Raw genomic sequence first — 23,818 nt, 5'->3', positions numbered from 1 at the left:
CAACTCCAGTGTGATGCAATCACCATCACTATCTATACCCAAAGGTTTCCATTATCTATAACACAACTAAACCTTTGCCCCATCCCCATCATCCAAACTCTGCATCTTACCTCTGTGGATGTGACCACCCTAGGACTAACGCCTGAGTAAACCCACAGCGAATTCACTATTCCAAGCCTGGCTTATTTCACCTAGCACAATGCTTCCTAGATCCATCCATGTTGTACCACATATCAGATTTCCATACCAAAGTTTCATTGATATTGATATAGCCAATTAAGATCCCACTAGAAGCCACATTTCTCCATTTATACATCAGTGAATGCTTAGGTGATCCCGGGCTTTTAGCTATGGTGAATAATGAACGCTGTAATGCACACGAGTATAGGAGAAATCATTTGAGTCTCTGCTCTCAGGTTTTCTGGCTGTAGACTTAGGCGTGGACACCCCCAGCAGGTGGTATCTCTGCATTTGTGTTTCTGAGGAGTAGCCAAAGTGTTTCCCAGTGAGGTTACACCATTTACATTGTCACAGGCCGTGTGGGGCTCCAGTTTCTCCACACCTGGACCAACATTTGCTATTTTCCTTTTATTTGTATTATGCTTATGATTATGATTATCCTTGTAGATATGAAGTGCTTTTACTCCAGGCTTAACTCCGCTCAGCACCTAGGGCCCTTGTGCTAATGGTCCCAACTTTTCAGCCCATTGAGTGTAACCTATGTACTTTAAGACCGGCAATTTCTGGATGATAGGAATTGTCTGCACATGGTTCTGAGTCCCATGGTCTCATTCCCACCTGCCGTGAGTAGAGGGGGGACCACAGGCAGCTAGTCTCACCTCATGAATCTGTGTTGGTCACTACTGTCTGCTTTAGACTGCACATTTTCTGGTCCAGCTGTCCCAGTCTTTCCTGTTGATAGGATCTGGAAAAACGAATGACTTGAAGATAGCTTTTTGATAATTGAGAGTGAGAAAAAAAAAAAAAAGGAAAGAATTTTTATTTTATTGTTTTACATTTAAGGACCCCAGGATGAAAAACGCAGGGCCCAGGGGTGATGAGAGAGGAGACTGAAAGAGTGAACTAATCACAGACTCAAATCTCCGAAGAGGTGGAGCCTGCAAGCTCCTATTCCAAAACCATCAAATCTCCAGAGAGGTGGAGCCCATAGGCTCCTCCTCCTCACCTTTCTGCTGCCTTATGGACCTCAGCTGCAGAATTACTACCAAGTTCCTCAAAACCTTAGCCACCATTAGCCTTGGCCTGCTGATGGGCATGGCTTCCCCAAGGGCTCCTGCCGGGATGCAGGGAAGTCTTGGTTACATCCTAAAATCCAGCTGGAGCTCCAAGCACAGTGCTCAGTTGTTACCAACACAGCTAAAGCTCTGTCATTGCCAAGGGAGCACACTGCTGGGACCTTAGAGGACTGCAGGTTACTCTGAGATAAGAGTGTGGGACAATGGTGGTTACGGAACCTGTGTGGTCCACATAATTGGCCATACGATGTACCTGCTTCTTCTTGTCTAGACGGCCATAGGAAAGGCAGAAGAGCCCAGGAGCCCACTAACCAAAGGATGATAGAAGTAGGCAGAGGCTGGAGAGGAGGTGGCCCTGGGGGCCGAGGGAGGAACAGAGCAGAATGATCTAAAGTAAATTGACTGCAATAGGTCTAACTGCCCCCCATCACTTTCTGGTCCCTTCTCTCCCCATCTCTCTCCCAGTCACTATCAAAGCAAAATTTATGAAGGGCTCCAGGCATTGGATATTCCTTGTATTTCAATCTAACTTTTTGCAATCTCAAGTGAACAGCTTGGCTCTCTCTGCCTGTCAGGGAATTTAAATTGCAGATGGGATGGTGAACAGGCTGCCCTGCGCAGGAGCAGCCCCTCTGGTGAGCACCATCATTGCTTAGCAACTAGAAGTTTATGAGGCAGCCGGAAGTTGCACTCTGGAAAGTGCCCTTGACCCAGGGCATCTCCCAGGAAATGAGAGGAAGCTTCTCCGAGAGGGGCCTAGGCGGACAGGAGGTCAGCTTGTGTCACAGCCAAGGGACATAATCAGCGTCATCCTGCACAGCCGTTGCTGCATGTGTCTTCTGTGACATGCAGTGGCCTCACCAGATTCCATGTCATTTTTGACATTCCATTGTTTCAGAGATTGTTTTTTAACTGGACATGTTTCTTCTCTGTGTCTCCTCTTAACTCACACACCAACAACCAGCAGAGAGAAACAGTAGTGAATGGTATACACACGGACCACACATATACACCCACACCATTCACCTACACACACACACATACACACACACACACACACACTACATACACACGCACACACATACACACACATACACACACACACACACACACACACACACACACACACACACAGGGTCAGGGGATGTGCTTCTATTGAATAACAAATTGCCAACAAATACTTATAGCCAGTGCAAAAGAGAACCAGCCTACTGGGTCTGCTCCTAGTTAGACCTCAGTTCTCTAGAGCATGCGTATAGTTATGAGATCTGCCTTGACCAGAGCTAGTGAGAGGCCCGTCAAGGATCTCCACTTTCACATCCTATTCTGTAAGTCAAATGCCCCAAAGTGCTTAAGCACATTGTCAAGGCACACCCTCTTGTTCAGATGCTTGTCTTTAGGAATAGAACTAGGAAGTAGCCCCATGTGAATGGCTGGCTAATCCTACATATACTGGTACCCAGTGATGTTGAGTCATTGCACACCCCACATGCTTACCCAGGAAAACTCATCCCAACATCAGGCACACCCAGCTCCAGCTTGTGTTTGGGAGACAATAGATCTATTTCTAGATGTTGGGGGTGAATTATATCTCCCCCAATAAACGATATGTTGGAGTCCACCCGCATACCACAGAATGTGTCCTTATTTAGAAATAAGGTCTCTGCAGACTGAATGAATTCAGATAGAGCTGTCTTGAAGTAGGATGCTCAGTATGACTGATACCATTAGGAAAGGCAGAGCCACCACATGACAACGCAAAGATGCAAGAATACACATGGTGATGGAGACCAAGATGGGAGCACATAGCCCAGCTGCAAGGCAAGGAAACCAGATTCTAGAAGCTGGAAGAGGCAGGGACCTCACATGCAGGTCTTGGGAGGTGGCATAACCTTATGGAAACTTCCGTCTTGAACTTCCAATCTTCAGAAGAGTGAGGCAATACATTGCTAATGATTAGGTGGCCCCATTTGCATTCCAAAGAAACTAATCCAAAAGCTGATACACAGCTCAGCTGGTGGAGTGATTGCCTAGCTTGCAGAAAGCCCTGGGTTTACATCCCAGAATAGCATAAAGTAGGTATGGTGGTTGCATGTCTACAATCCCAGCATGGAGGTAGGAGGATCAGGGGTTCAAGGTCAACTACATAGCAAATTCCAGGCAACCTGGGCTACATGAGACCTTGTCTCACAAGAGAAATGAAACATCACTGGGTACCAGTTGAGAGGAGGAAGTAAAGTAACTAACCCAGATCCTCTGTCATTTTCCTGTGGAAGGGAACCAGGATGGTCCTACATGGACCCAGCAGCACCTAGGAATGTGATAAAAATGATATGCATAGGACAGAGGTGACAGCTGGTACTGAGGGTTGAGCCTCGGGATGTACGTGCCCAGGTGGAGGTTGGGGCCTTGAATATCTTTGTGATTGGGAACAGGGAAATTGATGCTGACTCTGGAGCTACACTGATGTTTTCCTAGCCCTGAGTGTTCGATCAGAGGTGGTGCCCTCACCCTCACCTCATCTTCCTCAGATGCTGCAGGAGAGGAATGAACATCTTCCCGGACAAGTGCTGTTCCCTACCCCTGTGTATCCCAGAGAGCGCCACATTTTTTAATAGCTGCCCAGTTCATGTGTGGTAGATTGACGCATGAGGCATAAAAATACAGGAATCGTAATTTCCCCAGACTGTAACCAGGAGAAGTCAGACTCGGCCCCCTTCATCTCTGAGTTATTACTGCTGTGACATCAGTAACTTACTGGCATGAGGATAATTGGAGCTTTCCATTTAACTAATTCAGAATATGTTTATATGAGGTACTTGACTTCGTATTCCTGGTGAATAATGCTTGCCCAAATGAGAAAGAGAATGAGTGTGTGTGCATGTGCACAAACACACAAGAATATATATGTAAACACACATACACACACATACAGAGAAAGAGAGAGAGACAGAGACAGAGAGAGAGAGAGAGAGAGAGAGAGAGAGAGAGAGAGAGAGAGGAGATGCTGCTTAATAATGAAGATCTGTCCTCTCAAAACTCAAAAACAAAAATCTCTGGCCAACTCTAATAGTCTCCAGCCTGCGTTAGGCCTGTGTGTGCCATCTCCAACTGTTTTCACAGTCAGAGATCTCAAGCTGTCAGCCATATTTAGCCCCGGCAGAGCTATGGGCCAGCTCACCACCTCTAGAGAGCCTCTCCACCTTCCTTTTAATGCCCCTCAGCATCAAGACTCATGACTACCCATCCAGTCAGGGACTTGGCCACCAGTTGTCACCTCCAAGAGAAAGGAAAAGCCCAAGTGGAGGTGCATGAGCTCTGCCTGCGTGCCGGGAGACCAGCACCTCGCCAGCCAGATGTGATGGATGGGAATAATAAGGCCCCTTGAATTACCCATTAAGTGTTGTCAGCATATCACAAGCTCTCTTTTTCAATATTGCACATATCTGGCCTCTGGAAAATGATGATGATGCTATCTCTAGCAGACCAGATCACAAGCAGACATCCTGTCCCCTGGAGCCACCACCCTCCTCCAATGCCAACTCTGAGCAGGCACAGATAGGGTAGGGAGGGGGCACGTGACCCAAGCTTCTGCATTTGAGTTCCATCTTCCCCCTCCCCTTCCTCCCTTAACAGACAAGTGAAGGGCCCTCGACATCTCTCTCCATATCTCCCTCCAGCCAGTTCTCCCTGGTGTCCGTGGTTGGGTGGCTGAGTCATTGGTGTTGCTACTTCTCAGTGACTTGTAGACTTCCCTACCCAAACGGGTACCTTCTGTGATCCTCTCTCTGGAGCACTCTCCTGTCCCTTCCTGGCTATCCTGTGCGTTTGTTAGATGCACCACACATGGTCTGCCTTGCTCAGAGTTCAACCTGCCCGGCTTCCATGCAGCCAGGGACAGGCTGGTCTATGGGAACTTTCCCAGTAGTGTTACACTGCATGGAACCACTTGAAGCACTCCATGCTTCTCACACTTAAACATGTCTCAAAACTACCCAGTTATACACCCTCTGTTCCTGAAAAGGTATGTCCAGGGTAGCCTGTGGGTTCACCCTTCCAACCACGTCCTCGGTTTGGGTAATGCAGCTAGCCCACTGTCTGTACTTTGAGAACCACATCCCTTAGCACTCACTGCTCATAAATGACACTCATTTCATGCTTTTGTAAACTTCTGGTCACGTTTATCAAAATTGTGGGAATACAAGTGACAGATTCAGAAAAACCTGGCTCTTCAAATCCAGTTGGTCCACGTGAAATAAAATGACTCTTACCCCTAGTAGGTGGGAGCTACAGGGAGGCCAGTAGATGCAAAGCAAGGCTGCGGACTGGATCTTCAGCCTCTGTTCCAATCGCCGAGCTGCATTTTGCTCACACCGACTGTAGGAGTGAGTTGGCTTCCAAGTGGCTTATTAGAGAACAAATTATTATGAGTTAATCTGCAAGTCTAAAGTCCAAGCAGGTGCCAGAGTTATTCCTGCAACTGGCACCAAACTGCATTCAGAAAGCTCAATTAGCGCTTGGTTAATGTGGCTCAGAATAGGATAATCTACATCTTACCCAAAAGTGGTCTCGGCCCCTCGGCACTTTACTGTAGTTTGCCAACACACAGGTTGCCTGGCTTTTGCCTTTGCAAAGTCCAGCATTTGCCAGGCAGGAGGCTCTACCCTTTCATTTCAACAAAACGGAAATGCCCCACCTCTGCAGTTGGGAACTAGAAAGACATCTTTCTCCTCCCCCTCTTTCCTCCTCCTTCCTTCTCCTCTTCTTCCCGTCTCTTCCCCACTACCTCCCTCTCTGTATCTCTCTGTCCCTTCCTTTCTTGAACTTATCAGTCCTCAAACCCTCAGGAGAAGATGAAAAGAGCGAGAGCCTAGGCCAGAGCAGATTCAGTGGACTCCTCCTCCAAGGCACCTCAGCTCAGGGGACCAGGTCTAAGGCTGTGAGAGAGTTCTCTGCAGGACAGGGGCCAAGGAAAGGAGCCTGGCTTTGGGTGTCACAGTCGCAGCAGGGGGAGGGGCAGTACACAAAAGGGGTTGTGGACCCAAGAAAGAGGAAGAATTTCTACAAATTCAGGGAACAACAGGGCATCAGCAAAGTCACACAGGAGGAGCACCCATGCCGGGACGGGGAGCAGCAATCGAAAGGTGGTATACTGGGGGACTGATCTGTTCAAAATACTTCAGAGCTGTGGGGACACCTCGGTGGGTAGAGCCTACCGTGTAGGCATGATGATTAGCACAAGAAGTGCCATGTGGAGATGGGGGTCAATCTATAACCCCAGTGCTTGGGAGGCGGGGCAAGCTAGATAGCTGGACTAGTCAAATCATCGAGCTCTACATTCAAGTAAGAAACATACTTAACATGTAAGGGGGGAATGATTAAAGAAGACATTCGACGCTAACCTCTGGTGTCTCGCTGCATGTGCACAGATGTGCCTACACACATCTGAATACACATATGCACATGCCCATACACACATACATGCCAAAAATAATTTAAAGATAGCCAGGGCTGAGCACTATCAAGAGAGGAACTACAAATATCAAATGGAAAAAAAGATAAAGTGAATCTCAGGTACTGCGGGGTTTGGTATCAATGTGACCTGTAGTTAGTTGGTTGAATGTATAGATGATAGATAGATGTGTGTGTGTGTGTGTGTGTATGTGTGCGAGAGAGAGAGAGAGAGAGAGAGAGAGAGAGAGAGAGAGAGAGAGAGAGAACACATATTCATAGACAAAAGTTGATTGGATGCAGCTTTATGAGTATATGTATCTGCTTATAAATATGTGTTTATCTCTTTACTCTATTTACCAAGGGGGCCTAGGAGCCACCCCTATCCCAAGGAGTATGCCTCACCCACAGATCTTTATTTCTATATCATTCTCTGCTGAAGGTGGTTAAGATTTTCTGAGTATGGAAGAAGGCAAGACAGTACCAGGTGAGACAGAATGTCTTATCAGGCCAAAAGTAAGGACAAGCTGAGAGAATGGTGGGTGTCAGTTCAGGGGTACATGCTTGTTTGTAGGGCGTGTACGCCAAAGCGTTGGTAAGTGGCCATCATCACATCAACCACACACTCTAAAAGAGTTCCGGAAAAACAAAGGCTCTGCATTCTCTTTGTGTCCTTTCTAAATGATTGAGGTTAGTTCAAGAAAGTCATTCAAGAAAGTAAAGCAACAAGAGCCACAAAAGCCTTCGGTCTGTCTCCTCCAGCCAGCATTGTCTGGCCAGACTCCCAGTGAGCTCATCTTGCTCAGAGAGTGAATGAGTCAGCCTCACCCCACACGGTGAGGTCATTACCTCCCTCCGTGCCTGCCATGCTAAATATCCTGGGCAAGAAGGAGGAGAAGGTGGATGCTGTGCCCTCCAGAAGCCTGTATTGATTTGAGGAAGGGATCACTGGATTGGGGAAGATGGCGTCTATTATGTGAGTCTTAGGAATGGCAGCCATGTCCTGGCCTTTTGACCTTCACAGCACTCCACCCTCTCCGGCTCTGCTATGAAAGACTTCCTCTTCCTTCTGTTCCCTCCTCCTTCTCATGAAGAATCACAAGGTAGAACATTTCACCCAGAGAAAATGTTGAAAGGAGCCACACCTCTCTTGTAGCTTTAAACTCCTGCATGCTGGGGAACAATAGCTCTATTTCAGAGTAGTTTGGAGTTCATATCACCACATGTGATGTAAACACATCAAAGAGAATGTGATACATGTTCATACTCAAGAAAGCATTGCTCAGGGTGAAGGATCTGAAAACCTTATCACGAAAAGACTAGGTAAAGTGGGCCATCTGCCTTGGATATTGAAGTAGTGGCCCTAGGAAGGTGTAAAGATATCAAGACCAGACCCAAAGGTGGTAAATGAGAGGAGATCAAGTTAAGTTCCGCATAAGGAAGGAGCTTTCTGGCACTGGATCTATCCAAGACGGCCAAGTGCTCTTTGAGGTCTAAGGCCACATTACGTATGCAGTCTAAACAGCAGGTCATGGTTCTGAGACAGGACTAGGACCTCCCAGAGCCTTGGATGCCTATCCCTACATAGTCACCTCCACCATTGCTAAGGTGGTCCCTCCCATGTGCTCCCATCTGATGCATTTGTTCACATTAGACAGGATTAGAGCTGGGAGTGCAGATAGGATGCTCCTGGGGAGAGAGGGCACCCTGGCTTTGGGGACTATCACTTTGTCAAAAGTAAAGCCCTGTAGGGTCCATCTTTGCTCCACTTGTTGACTGGCTGGCTGCTTCCCTAGAGGTTTGGGTCTTCTTCATGTTAGGAGAGGCTGATCTGAGCTGGAATCCCAACTCTAACTACAGCTTGGTTGTGATCTCTGGCTTCTCCTAGACTCTAGAAGAAGGCCTAGAAGCAAGATGAGTCACCTGCCTGGTGTGCCCATCACACAGGAGAACAGCAACCAGCTTCCATGTCACAGTTCCTCACAGGAACAGAAAAAGTTGTATTCTCCTTTCCAATTGACCCAGGTGAAGATGACAGAAGTTTACCTCAGCCCCTGCAGAGACACAGTGAGATGCTCCAGGTTTTGTTTGTAGCATCTCAGTTCCTGTGGAGACAAAGATTGGGCCAGCATGGAAATGTTTAGACTTTTCCACGTAGAGAGCTGTGATCTATGGCAGAGCCCATCATCTAGTACACATGGTATATTTTCAAAGTTGCGCCCATTGCTCCCACTGAACTTAAAAAAGAAGAGATGGCCGTTGTAAGGAGGCAGAGGAGGGACTTTCAATGGCACCCGGAGATGATGATAAGGCTTATTGGGTTGTCACTTTCGATTCATTTTTCCCCAGGGACCTTAACAATTACAGCAGCAAGATCTTATTTGACATTGGATTTAGATTTCCCCAGAAACGTTCTGCCTGCCCAATATGCAGCTTGGGTGCAAGGCTAAGCCACCCTGGTGGTCAGGCCCTCCCATCTTACACTCCACTAAGACTTTGAAGAGAGACCAGTTAAGATTTATTAGACATTTTTATTATCTGGCTCACACCCCACCCAAATCTATTCACACAAATCACCCTTTCAGAACCTGTGTGGTCTTGTCACCTGGCATCAGTTACTCTCATTTAGAGCCTCTGTGTTTACAGAGCAGCAAAGACCAAAGTCGAGAACTGCTGACGGCCACACGTTGGGGGTTGTTCATTTAGATTTTTAATAAATTTATTTATTTGTTTTTTTTATTTTACACTCAGGCAACAGTTTCCCCTCCCTCCTATCCTCCCAGTCCCTCCCCTTCACCCTCTGCTTCCATCCCCCACCCCTCAGATCCACTCCTCCTCTACCTCTGTTTAGGAAAGGGCTGGTCTCCTATGAGTATCAACAAAACATGGCATATCAAGTCACAGTAAGACTAAGCACCTCTCCATGTATTAAGGCTGGGCAAGGCGACCCAGTCTGGGGAGTAGGGTCCCAAAAGCCAGTAAAAGAGTCAGAGACAGCCCCAGTTCCCACTGTTAGAAGGCTACACAACTGTAACACATATGCAGAGTGCCTAGGTCAGTTCAGGTTGTTCTAATTTCTGGAAATTCTGCTTACTTTAGCTCTGTGCTGTTTCTGCTGTGCCTTGTGCAGCTAACTGACAGCCCCTCTCTGGGCATTGTCTATCTCACCCCCATGAAGCTCCCCAGTCAAGAATGGGCATGAGTTGCCAGGTGGTGGTGGCACGTACCTTTAATCCCAGCACTTGGGAGGCAGAGCCAGGCGGATCTCTGTATGAGCCCTGCCTGGTCTACAGAGTGAGATCCAGGACAGGCACCAAAACTATACAGAGAAACCCTGTCTTGAAAAAAACAAAAACAAAAAAAAAGAATGGGCATGAGTACATGGTGGATAGGCAGGATGTCCCAATCTTGGCATCCAGCTTGACCTTGTTCCTAAGGCCTTTGGAAATTCCTTTGCAAGTCTCTACTTCTGTAAGCAACCCATTATGTTTAATTTACAGGGTGGCTGGAAAGAGTAAAGACACACCTAATTCCTCAAAGCTAGCTGCTGAAGTTAAGGTCACGTTTAGGAAAGAGTTCTGAGAAGCACTGTCTCCGCCCTTGATCTCACAGGTAAGGAAGAGCCATGGGCTGAGTATGATAACCACTCACTGAACAGTGTTGCTGGTGAGGTGTGGGTGCCATGTTGGAAACCTCTCACCCTTGAATGTTTACCTATAGGCCATCTGACCGGCACGTGATAATCTGTATTGCCCAGGAGCTCGCCTCCTTAAAGGAGTCTTTTCATCCTCGGGTTTAGGCAGAAGGATGCAGGAGGCCTTTTCTCTTCTTGACACCCACTGATCCAAGTGAAAGCTGCCAAGGGACCCTGTGGACCCCATCTTCTCCCTCTACACAGTTTTGTCATGAAATGTGTTCACTATACTTCTCTCCTCAGTCTATTCATCTGTAGTTTATTTGTTCATAACTCACACAAGGCTCTGTCATCCAGGCTACTCCACACTTTGCATATTCATCTATCCAGAACCAGCTCCCAGCTCATATCTCCTGTGTGACCATCTTATTCTTGGCAGCTGACAACCTGGACATACAGGACTGCCTCAGTCTCGTGCACTCCAAGCAGCTACCGTGAGGTTCCTTAAAACCGATAGCTAATATGGGAGGGGGTTGGGGGGTCACGCCTGGACAAGTGACTCCACATGCTCCCAAGATGCTGTTGATGCCTGGAATAAATAAAGACCTTGAAACAGCCCAGAAAAGATGACCTGAAGCCTATAACTGAGCTGAGGTGCTGGTCAAGGACCCGTACTCCCCAGCAAAGAAGCATCATGCACTTGTGAAAGATGGGAAGAGACTCTTGTTGCCGTGGTAACAGTCAGGCAGCCTAGACTGCTGCAGGCTGTGAGAAAAAGGCACCAAGAAATATCCCAGTAAGATACAGGAATTTGCCCACAGCTATTACCAAAGCCACTATAGGTATGACCAAGTCAAATAGTACCCAGGCTATTTCACAGTCAGAGTCTAGGGCACAGCCTTGGGGAACAAGGCTGGCATTATCCATCCCAGGATGGGAGTGTGTCTCTGTGTGTGACAAACATTGAACTGATGCAATATACCTTTTGGGCAGTGCCTCCTTTTTGCAAGTAGAACAGTGACATTAAATGCTTGGCACAGCTGGAGTCTTGTGCCTGAGACTGAGGTAGTCACTCCTCCTCTGTGCCCCACAGCTCTTTGCCCATGCCTCCATTAACACTAATTACACTGTGCTCTAATTATTTGTTTACATGTCTGGCTCTCTCTCAGTGGAGCAGCTTGTGTGTGGGGATTGCATCTTGTTCCTGTATCCTGATTCCCAGCACCATCCTTGGCACACAGTAGGTGTTTAGAAGGCATTTCCTGGACAAATGAATGAATCTCAGCCAAGGACAAAGTTGGGAACTTTGGATTAAAATAGCAGTGTGCAAAATCAAGGCCCACTGGGCAGTAGTCACTGTCCAGCTTTGCACAAAGGACCTGTAGCGCATACTACCAGCCTGGGGAGAAATGTAAATTCACCACTCAAAAATACAACTTTCTGCTTGATGTATAATTGCTTTTGCACCATGGTAAAGCTGGGAAAATTGTAAGTCAAACTACCATAGGTTGAAGACCTTGTATATTTTTCCAGGCAAGTGACTATAGCAAGCCTTTAAAGGAAATCATAACAACATCCAGAAAGCTCTTGTGGTATACAGGGCCTACAGCAGGCAGCTAGCCTTGCTGGCATTGGCAACAAGTGAAGGGCATTCCCTACGGACAGGGATACTACACACAGAGTAATGCCAATGACAGAGCTAGGAGAAGAACCCAGAAGACCTACCCACCGAGGTACCTAGGCAGCAGAGAATAAGAGAAAACCTGACTTACCCTATGTTCAATTAGCTCTTTCCAATTTGCATACAGTGCAACCACTTCCGCATACGGGTCTACGCATTTTGGCAAAGGTTTGCAGTCAGAAGCTGTGGTGAGGATACAGAACAGTCTGATCCACTGTCCTTTTCTTCATCCTTTATATTAGTAGCAAGTTGCCCATATTAAACATGTACCCACGGCTCCTTTATTCCCACTTCTAGTGGAGACACGTCACTAAAAAGTAAATTGGGCTTTTGTAGCAGTCTAACCAGACTTGCTCCTCTGGTAAGTCCTACTGGATTTACCAAAGGAACAGAAGGACCACAGAAAAGGCGACTGTCAACAGAGATTGGTACTGAGTCACTCACAGAGGAGAGCAATGGCGTTGTATAGGTATCTCGTCTTTAATCAGAAAGATGTACCAGCTAGGGAAGGACATCAGTGGGGACAGAGCTTGCCATATATACCACAGGTTTACTCCAGAATTTTACCTACATTGTAGTTTTGATATAAAATGTCCCCCACAGGTTCATGTGTTTAAACACTTGGTTCCCAGCCGGTGGTACCATTTTGGAAGGCTGGGGGACCTTTAGAAGGTGGATCCTCAATCTAGGACAGGAACCACCCTGGAATCCTTGGGGTTTGATAGGCTGGCCCCTCTTTCTTCCACTCTGTGACTGCAAGCAAGAAGTGACAGGTTGGGGTTGGGGATTTAGCTCAGTGGTAGAGCACTTGCCTAGCAAGCAGAAGGCCCTGGGTTCAATCCTCAGCTCCAAAAAAAAAAAAAAAAAAAAGGAAGTGACAGGTTGCTTCACACTCCTGCTGCTATGTTCTTCTCTACCAAGATGAATTTCATGTCCGGGAACTGTGAGACAAGACAGACTGAGCTGCCTTGGGTCAGGCATTTAGTCACAGCGTCAAGAAAAGTAGCTGATAGAATCCAACAGCAGTTCCATCAAAGTGCGTCAATCCTTGTTCATGCCCGTCCCCAGGTCTCACTTTCCTCCATCCTTCCAGTCACCTACATGCCTTGTAGAGTTTGAAGTAAGCAGAAAATTGATCAGATCACTTGTGTATATGTTTATATATTGAAGATAAAGTACTATTACTGGAAAGGCACTCTAAAAAAAATCTTCTTCTAGAACTCTGCACAGATGCCTCTCAAATTATGATGGCTTTATAACCTGATAAGCTGATACATCTAATCTGTGGAACATCAGAACTTGCAAACACAGAACACTGACTGAGAGGTCCCAGTTATTCCCCTCATGGTCACATGACTGACTGGAAACTACAGCTCACTGCCACTGACCAGCATCAGAGGAGAGAGCCACGGCTCCCATGGCTAGCTGGCACCAGATGATAATTCAATATTCACAACACAATTGCTGCCTGATGCATGTCACTTCAGCACCACTGCGACACTGAAAAATCCTGTCAACCCTGAGAAGTCGAGGACCTCCTGTACTTTTCCAGGCACAGGGAAGCCTTTTAAAAAACCATAACAGATGGAATTGGTACATTTCCATGACGGTTGTTGCTGAGGCTGCTCTGTGGGATTTTGACTGCTGATTCCATGTTTACTATGATTGGGAATAATGCTTGAACCTGGCCTCTGTAACCGCCTTCAGAACTAATATATGAGCAGGAGAAGCAAACCAGCCTCACTGCCGAAGTCCCATGTATTTTTGTCAAATATGTTTGTCCTTCGCTGACACTTCTGAGGCTCAATCTCCATTGATTTTTGTTATCCTACTGACCGACCTTGAGCTGACTGAACAGAGCAGTCAGCAATGATGATTTGGAATCTACTCCTTTGGAATAAGAAATAATTCAGACAAATAAACTCCGGCCGTACATCTCCCCTCTCCAAAGGAAGAATTTGTGAAGGGAGCTAATCACATATGCAAGTCAAGAGGAAATTATTTAAAGCTGCTGAGAAGAACACACTGCTCTCAGTAGCTGGCAGTCGAGGAGACACTCCCAGCTGATCAAAGTGTGGGGAGTAAGTGACTGGTGAGCTCTCAGTCCTAAAGTAGACATCGATGTCACTCGCTCTAAGGCTCTGGGAACTACACAGAAGCAGCATGGAAAGAATGTAAGAAAGGGAAGATGGGGAAGGATGAAACACTGTCTTCCGGATCTGACATGGTCATTGTACACACAAACTCACAGTGACTGCAGTTGCCTAAGACCTACACAAGACCAAGCCAGTCTATATTCCAGCTCAGGCAGGGAACAACTCATGAGGTCCCAAGCCCCACTGAGAGACTATGGGGCAGGAGGTGTCAGTTCCCCAAAATTAGTCCAAATCAGATTTGAGTGAATTATACCAACCACATGAAACTGGTGATAATCAACTAGTTTTTACCTAAAATTAAATTAATTAATTAATTAAAAATTGACAAGTTGAGATCCAATATAATATATTTCTTTTCTGGTCTTCCTTTCCAATGCACTGGAAAGGTTCACACTTCCATGCTCCTTTGTACAGCTAAAGATACACATAGGAGAGTGAGATTGAGTGTCCCAAACCCTGCCACCTGTCCCTCAGCACACAAACACCAAAACCCAGAAGCAGAAGGGAAAGTCATCCAGAAAGCATGCTTTGATGTTGCTCTGTAAGCCACATATCTTATGAACTCCACGCGTTTATCTTTAGTTTCGTGGCCTGCACCTTTGGTGTTCGGTTTGTGAAACCGTTAAGAGCAATGTCATGATGCTTTAGCCCTCTGTTTTGTCCTAGGAGTTCTGAAGTGTCGGGTCTTACATTTAAATTTTTGACCCACTTGGAGTTTGTTTTTCCCTGGGGGCTAAGACAAGGATCCAGGTCCAGCCTTTTGTGTGCACACAACACGGCCTTCACGATACTGTTTATTGAATATTCAGGGTCCTTCCCCTGAATGAAAAAAGGAAATAAAAAAGGAAGGCCATGGCTGCTCCTAGGTATTGTGGAGGAGAAAGTTTATTGTAATAAAAGGGAGAGCATAGCCAGAGGCAGGGACATCTGGGAGAGTTCAGAGTGAACATGACCGTGAGCCAGGACATGTGAGGAAATGAGGGAGGAGAGAGGGGAGAGGAGTCACCAACCTAGAGGGTGGCCTGGTCCAAGACAGTAAAGGGTAAACCAACGCCGGGCGGTGGTGGCGCACGCCTTTAATCCCAGCACTCGGGAGGCAGAGCCAGGTGGATCTCTGTGAGTTCGAGGCCAGCCTGGGCTACCAAGTGAGTTCCAGGAAAGGCGCAAAGCTACACAGGGAAACCTTGTCTCGAAAAACCAAAAAAAAAAAAAAAAAAAAAAAAAAAGGGTAAACCAAAAGGCCAGGTAACCAAAATGTCTGCATTATACAGGGAAGGGCAGCCCAACCCCTGGGCTGGAAGAGTTTAGGGTAGGGGATGAGGTATGCCAGACAGGAGGACCCTGTAACAGGTAGGGGCTGAGGGACAATAAATATATCAAATAGGCACCTCAGCCATTTGTCCCAGGTTTGAGTGAAACCCAGTTCGTGGTGTTTGTATACATTTATTTCTGTGCTCTTTGCTCTCTTCCAGAACCAAACTGTTTGGTAGTAGAGCTTCACAGAATGTCTAGAAGCCAGGAACAGCATGTGACGGCTCCAACTTTGTTCTTTCTCAAGATTGATCGGACTTTTCAGGGTGGAGGTGCTGGTTTCTGGTTTGAGTGGTTTTGTTGTTCTGTTTGTCTTGCCATTTCTTCGAGTTCTTTTGTGTGCTTGGTTTTTTATTTGTCTGTTTTTATTACTACTATGTGAGAGTGAGTTCCGGCATGGGCATGCCCTAGCATGCTCTCAAGAGTTGGTTCTCCTCTTCCACTGTGGGTTCCAGGGGTTGAGCTCAGAATGCCAGCTTTTTCCGGTAAGCGCTTCTACCTGCTGGACCATCTCACCACCCTGGTTTGGTGTTTTGGATAGAGTTGCTTTGTAACTAGCCCAGGCTGGTTTTAAATTATTAAGCCTTAAGTCTCAGCCTCCCCAGTACTGGGATTATAACCAGTCCCCACCCACACATCCATATAAACTATAGAATTATTGTTCTTCTATTTCTTTTGAGACACTGATGAGAACTATATGGAACATTTAGGCTGTTTTGTGTGATTTATTTGTGCTTACTTTAATTCTTTTCAAGTTTTGCTGCCTTAAGTTTATTCCTATTTCATTATTCTTAGAGATATTATAAATGGACTTGCTTCCCACTTTTCCTTTTCCTTATTAGAGTATAGAGATGGGAACGCTGCGGGGCCAGGCCTCCGTCTTGGGCTCTGCTAGGACCAGAGAATGACGTACAGCCATCTTAACTGCTGAGGCTCCAGCAAGAGTGTGAGTGGCTCCGTTAAACCTGCTGTTTGATTTGTGAGTTAAACCTGCTCTCTATTTGTGAGTTAATTAGAAGAAAGTGAGGGAAAACAAACAAAGAACAGAAACGCAACAACTAACAGAACAGAAGGCAACCTAGGGATGCAAGAAAGCCGAGAAGGCCACCTAGGAAAATGTCAACTCTGTGGATGATCAGTGATTAACTCCAAAGTTTGTTGGGGACTCCCACAATATCAAAAATTATGGTCACTTAATTCAAAACCATGATGTGAAGACTCAGATACACAATTCTCAAAAAAAAAAAAAAAAAAAAGCAACAGCCAACAGATACATAGAAAGTACTCGAAGTCAGTGCTCATCAGAGAAATGAGAATCAGATGCACAGTGAGGCATCATCTCACACATGCCAGGAGACTGTTTTTAGAAACGAAAACCAAGTGCTGTGAGACACTGAGAGTCTGGAGCCCTTCAATTATGTTGGTGGGGAAGCTATGGAAAACAAGACGGAGTTTCCTCAAAAATATAAGACTGGAACTGCCGAACAATTCAACAGTCTCCTGAGTATTTATCTGAAAGAATTGAGATCAAAATCTCAAACCCATTACCAGTCTGTGTCCACTGTAGCATTATTCACAACAGCCAACCCATGGAAATGGCCAGACATCTACCCACAGTTACATGGATACAGAGAGAGGGGTGGGTCCATGTTGTGGAATGTTTTGATCACACTCTGACACTCCCGAGGCTGCCGATAAAGTTTACTTTGAATCAGAGGGGGGAGCTAGCAACTAGCGGACCAAAACTAGCCACAGAGGTTTTAGAGGACCCAGGACAGACAGAGAGACAGGAAGTAGTAGGGTGGGGCTTAGAGAGATGCTCAGCCCTTTTAGATCAAGGAAGGAGAAAGAAAGGAGGTTACTGGTCACTTCTCTGCCACTTTGCTGTTCAACCAGGTTCTTATCCCGATATCTGACTCTCGAGTTTTATTGATAAAGAAAAATTAGATAAACATTTCATCTGGCATCCTACTTGGGGCACAAGATTGCCTGCCGGCTTTGCAGCTGCTGGAGTCATCATCACTGGGGCAACCTTTTCTTCCCTCCCCCCAGGCCCTCTGCAAGAGTTTGGGGTTTTCCCATTACAGCCTCTCTATAGCAGCTTCCAAATGCTACCCATCCTGGGCCCCAAACACCACAGGCCGCTGGGCCCCAAATGCTGCCAGAGTTAGCCACCCACCACCGACCAGCTCTGTCATTCAGGCAGCCTCATGCCCTTGCTTCCTGGCATGCAGGTTTCTTCTGCACATCCCTCTGTGTCTGCTTTTCAGGCAGCTGGCTCCCTCTCCCTGTGATTGTGGGCTTCCCCTAGACCCCCTCTTGGGGCCACTGCCACACTGGGTCAACCACCTCAACACCCACTCTGGCTTTTACTGTTGTGGCCACCACACACTCTTAGCCATCCCCCTCACTCCTCTCTGTCCCTCTCCGTCACACGCCATGTTCTCTGTCCACCACTGCAGTACAGCAGTAACAGCCAGCCTCACACTTCACTGCGGTCACCAGCAGATCTGGAGAGACACCTGGGAATTCTTAAAGAGGGAATTAGCTTTTTTAGAAAAAGAGTATTTACCCACATTGAGAATGGCAAACAATATTACAATGCAGTGAGTTAGGTCTCTGTATGGTTCCATAATAGATGATTTGAAAATGGAAAAATTAAATGAAGAGATAATCAACTTAGTTGGGTTTGGAAAATTAAAGTATAGGCAACATACCATAGATACAATTTCAGGATTTCAATGGGCAGCTGCTTTGAGTTCTGAAAAGGCTGATTCTGTAATTACATATTTATTGGATGTTATGGCCATCATGGGTATACCTGTAAAAATTAAGACTGACAATGCTCCAGAATATGTCTCTAATAAAATGAAACCGTTTTTTGCATATTACAATATAAAGCATATTACAGGTATACCACACAATCCTACAGGACAAGCAGTTATAGAAAGATCTAATTGTACTTTAAAAGATATGCTTAATAAACAGAAATGGGTAATAAAGACCCCAGAGATAGATTATATAATGCTTTATTAACTTTAAATTTTTAAATGCTAATGAGAAAGAAACAACAGCTGCAGAGAGACATTGGATAGTAGAAAAAACTGCTGAATTAAATCAGCCTGTATATTTTAAAGATGTATTGACCTCAGAATGAAAACCAAGGTATGTTTTACATTGGAGAAGAGGTTTTGTTTTGTTTCCACAGGAGAATAAAAGCTATGGATCATCAAAATTGATAAAGATGAGATTCGAACAGGAGAGACCTCTTGATTAGGAGAGGCAATAGTTCATCAATCAGCATGGCCATTCAATCTAAACTAAGTTATAAAACTAACAAATACACATCATTTGATCAGATATAAACTGCCAAAGGGAAACTCCTCAAAGTTAGGATTGGGGCAGGGTTTTGTTTTTGTCTTTACAGGAGAATAAAAACATCCAACTAAGGAATCTGAAGACCACTGGTCAAGCGAGACATCTGAAGAAAAAGGACGAATCATCCAGAGAAAATATCCCCCCAAACAAGAATAAATTGGTCTAATGGTACAATACATTTCCAACAGGATAAAATTCCATAAATCTTCCCAAAAATTTTTTTCTGCTGTTCTCTACAGATGTATAAATCAAGTGGACTTTTTGTAGTCCCAATTCAATTAAAAATTAAAGCTTGCTTTGGAGTTGGAGTGTGGCTCTCTCCTTCTCTAAACCCAAGCATGCTTGTTAAAGAAAAATCCAAAATCTTTGTCTCAAGTCAGAAGAGACACCTGGTACGGAACAAAAGAAAAACCAAAATTAAGGAACTATTCTTTTGCCACTAATCTCATAATCCTTTGGTTTTATTTTGACTCTTTAAAACTTTTCTTAAAGTTTAAATATTATCTCAAAATTTATAATATATTATAAATATATATATTCTGTCATGATATTAATGGTCGTATAGAGCACTGATTCTAGATATAAGCGTCATCTAACTTCCTATACATGATCTTGGGCTTGAGCCTGAATCAGGTAACTAGGAATTGGGCTTGTGTACCCTGGATATATTTAATAGATTGTGATCTTTTAACCTCCCCAAGATCTGCTGCATATGACATTTAAAATGTGTAAGTTTTCTGCAGTGAACCATGATCATTCCTAACAGCAACCTTTGAAATCTCCAAAAGGATGATGCAACCCTACAATGATGATTCCACCTGGATTGTGGTAACACCACCCAAACTGGCAAACACCACCCAAAGATCAGCTTTGGACTACAAATTGCTCAGGACAATTTCAAGTCAGTGAGTTAAGATGGTCCAGCATCACAAACTACTCTAGCTAGGACTTCAAGATAAGCCCTGCACTTTTCCATTATGCAGAGACTGGACAACAAATGATACAGCCACCTCTCCCAGCACTTGACCATTGTCTCAATTTTCTCAGAGTCACCTAGAGATGCTATCACCCTTAGACAACAGGAAGTAATTTTAAGAACATGATGCCCACATTCCCAAGAGGTGGGGTGGGTGGTCTTTGGTCATTCGGTGTGTTATAGATGCTTATCATCATTTAGGAGGTTGGTTGCCAGTTGTTACTGGTCATAAGCAAGGGAGTTTGGATTCAGGGATCTTGTTCTGAAAAGGAAAGGGGATGTAAGAATGATAGGATAAAGGGGAAGATTATTGAATGTATTTTTAAACTAAAAAAGCAACTGCTAATCTTAAATATTTAACATTGGTATGGACTTTTCTTATTTATAAAAAAAATTATTTTTGTTATAATGTGTATATATATATATATATATATATATATATATATATATATATATATATATATTTCCACTCTTATTTAAGATATTTTTGTATATTGATACAAATGTAAGGTCATTTTTGTTATACTATATATATGTTTCTACTTTTGTTAAAGATATTTTTGTATATTGATACAAATTTAAGGTTATTTTTGTTTTAACACACTGTATATATGGTTCTACTCTTGTTTAAGGTATTTTGCCTATGCAGCTCATTTTAAAATGTAATGCAAAGTTCTAGTCCTTAAAGACTATTTTTACAAACTGTTTAAGATAATTAAGAATTGTGAGTTAGTAGTTAGTCATCTATAACAATCAAATTTGTGACCATGTTAGGTATGTTTTCAAGGTCAAGCAGGTATATATTTTAGATAGATGGTCTTCAAACACTTCAGAGACCTACAGAATATGGCATTTCAAATGTTTTGATAACATAAGGCTTTTCATGACAGTGAGACACATATGCTCCTGGCAGCACCCATCTACTTCAAAAAAAGGATGATAACCATTGAAGAACTTCCATATGGAATTTGCTTTCATCGTGGCAAAGTTAGCTATTGAGCAAGAAACTTCTTTTGCTTACTGTCCAAAATGGACAAGTATGACACAAAAGAAATCAACCTCTGAACTTTGCCAAGACAAGGTAGGTCATCCTTTAAAATTCTGCTTCACAAAAGTCTGTCAGATATTCTAAGCTTGTAGGCCAAAGGTGGATGCCCCCATGTTGCAGAGGGACTTTGGGTGACTGTCCAGGAAGCCAGATATTTCTGATATTTCTATAGTTTTGGAAGTTGTTTGCTCTTTACTTCCTGTTTACTCAAGTAATACTTTATCCTTCTTGGGTCTCTGATTGGGATTGAAGACTAGATAATTATACAGTTTTTCTTGTTACCAAATTCAGAAAAAAACTTAGATGAAAGATGTAAAGTTTATAAGGTAGAGAAACATAAAAGCTGCCCAAGTCCAGCTCCAGATAAGGGCAGGGTCTGAAGATGGGTAGATGCAAGAGTGAAGATGGAGAAATCAGACACAGGACACTTCTTCATTTTGATTTACAAGAAATGGACAAAGAGGAAACACATCTCAGTGTGGCTTGACCTACTCTGACAACCCATCTCTCTCACAGGCTTTATATACAAAATCATTTTCTCATATACTTTAATCATTGATTACCAAGTTTTTTCATGGTACATACTTTTCAAAGTAAAAGAAAAAAATGAGCAGACAGCAAATTTCATGAGAACTAAAATCTAACATGATAAAATCAATTCTTTTAAGTCAATATCTTTTTCCTTAAAATTGGAGTTGTTATAAAGGCTTGCAGTTGCAGAAAAGCTAGACAGGATATTTCTATTTAAGTTTGACTAAGTTAATAGATCAGAAGTTATTTCCTACTACTTGTTATATCAGCTTCTCCTGTATTATTCTATTGATCTACTATAATGAATGTCTGATCTTTCTAAGGAAATCTATTTCCTCAGTCCCTTGTTTAAATTCTTTCTTTTATAACTGACATAAGACCACCATCCTTTCCCTTGACTTCTGAAATACCATGTTCTGCTCTTTATTCTTTCTACAATCAGAGAAGTCCTGATCTGACAAGTCTGCTCAGGAAGCCAGGCAGTTCACTGAGCCAAGATGGTTCTCTTTGTGTCTCTGTCATAAACTCTTGTTTCGATATGGTCTTTATCTTTATTATAATCCTACGGAGAGTAAAAGAACATCAAGATTCCTAAAACTGCTTCCTTTGCCTTCAGAAGGCTTGTCATTAATTTTATAATCAAAATATTTTCTTTGTCTATGCTAGTTCTGTGTTTCTGAGGCAAAACATAGAAACCTAATGATTCAGTTATAGTTTGTCAGCTTCTTAATTTGCCTAAGTTTTTTTTCTTTAATGATTGGTTCCAGATTCTATGTCTCATGTTTACTAATACCACTTAAGTAATAAGTTCTATAAAGGACTCCATTTCTTGCATAGCTAATTCTCTCAGGGAATCACCATAAGTTTTATTTTTAACATCAGCCTCTATAAGAATTGTTACATTGTCCTAGTTCTGGCCTTCCTTAACAGCAAGGAATTGAAACGTTGAACATGTCAAAGACATAGGCAAGAGTTGTACATCAAATTCTACCAATGGCAGTGAAGGGTCAGTCCAAGTTGTTCAAGCACTGTGAGCTTCATCAAGCAGCACCTTCAAGATGCTTGGCATCACCAAATAGCTTAAGTTGTTTATCTAAGAAGATATTTTAAGGTCTAAAAAGATATTTTTAGGATGATAATGGTAGTTATGGTAGAAAATGGTTTAGGTGTAAAACTTTGGACTTATCAAGATAAGATAGATAATGGAGTATTTTCTCTGAATTTGCCAAATGCAAATGGACTAGACATTTTGAATATAATTCTTACCTGATAATTGTTCTTATTATATGTATCTCTACTGTGTTAGAGTTAAAAATCCTCTCTTTTTATTTAGACCAAAAGGGGGAAATAGTGTGGGATATTTTGACCACATTCTGACACTCCCAAGAGACTGCAAATAAAATTTACTTTGAATTAGAGGGCGGAGCTAGATACTAGCTGACTAAAATTAGCCATAGAAGTTTTGGAGGACCGAGGATATATAGAGAGGCAGAAAGTGGTAGGGTGGTGCTTAGAAAGATTATCTACTCTTTTGGATTGAAGAAGGAGAGAAAGAGAGAGAAGGTCACTGGTCGCTTCTCTGTCACTTTGCTGATCAATCAGATTCTTACCCCAATATCTGACTCCTGAGTTTTATTAATAAAGAATAATTAGATTTCCCCCACCCACCTGTCAACACCTGAAGCAAGTGGGGAAGCTGGCCCAGAGGTCATAAGAGAGGGAGAGATGTCCCTGCCCCCACATCAGCTGTAATACTAGGAAGAACAGGCCCTTCACCTCACCTAGGCAGTACAATAAAGCCAATCCTGTTGGTGGAGGTGTGGGTAAACCAGCCCCATGTTGTGAGCATGGTAGAGCTGTCCCCACTAATCTGTCTAGTGGTGGCATGGGCAGGGGAGAGATGCCATCCATCCACATCAACACCTGAGGCAGATGGGAAAACTATCCCTGCCCCCCACCAGATGCAACACTCAGGAGAGCAGGCCCTGCACCTCACAGCACAGTAGAGCTGACCTTGTTGGTGATGGAGGTATGGGTGAGCCAGCCCCAATGTTGTGAGCATAGGAGAGCTGTTCCCATTACTCAACTGTCATGTGACAGCATGGGTAGGAGAGAGGTGCCCCCTCTCCCACCCCTCAATGCCTGAGGCAGGTAGGAGAGCTGGCCCTGAGGCTATAAGAGTGGGAGAGCTGGTCCTGCCCCTTATCAGCTGCAGCACTTAGGAGAGTGGCCCCTATGCCTCACCTGGGAAACACAGTAGAGCTGGGCCTAAAGGTGTGGGAGAACTGACCCTGAGGGTCTGAAAGCTGGAGTACTGGCCCCGCCTTGTTGTGGAATATTAGCTTAAGATATGTTACATTTGTTTATGCTGTGGAATATTTGTTTAATGATGCAAA

General features: G+C 44.2%; 1 non-coding gene across 1 annotated transcript; it reads left to right on the top strand.

Moving 5' to 3' along the window:
- The first annotated feature begins 12,802 nt into the window (after positions 1-12,802).
- Positions 12,803-12,875, top strand: Trnaa-agc (transfer RNA alanine (anticodon AGC)). Its single transcript has one exon. It is a non-coding gene; the product is annotated as a tRNA-Ala (tRNA).
- Positions 12,876-23,818: the final 10,943 nt, after the last annotated feature.

The sequence above is a fragment of the Peromyscus eremicus genome, chromosome 3 (assembly GCF_949786415.1).
Source record: "Peromyscus eremicus chromosome 3, PerEre_H2_v1, whole genome shotgun sequence".
In the NCBI taxonomy this organism is placed as follows: Eukaryota; Metazoa; Chordata; class Mammalia; order Rodentia; family Cricetidae; genus Peromyscus; species Peromyscus eremicus.
Note: the sequence above shows the minus strand (reverse complement) of the source record. Positions and strands in the feature narration are given on the sequence as shown.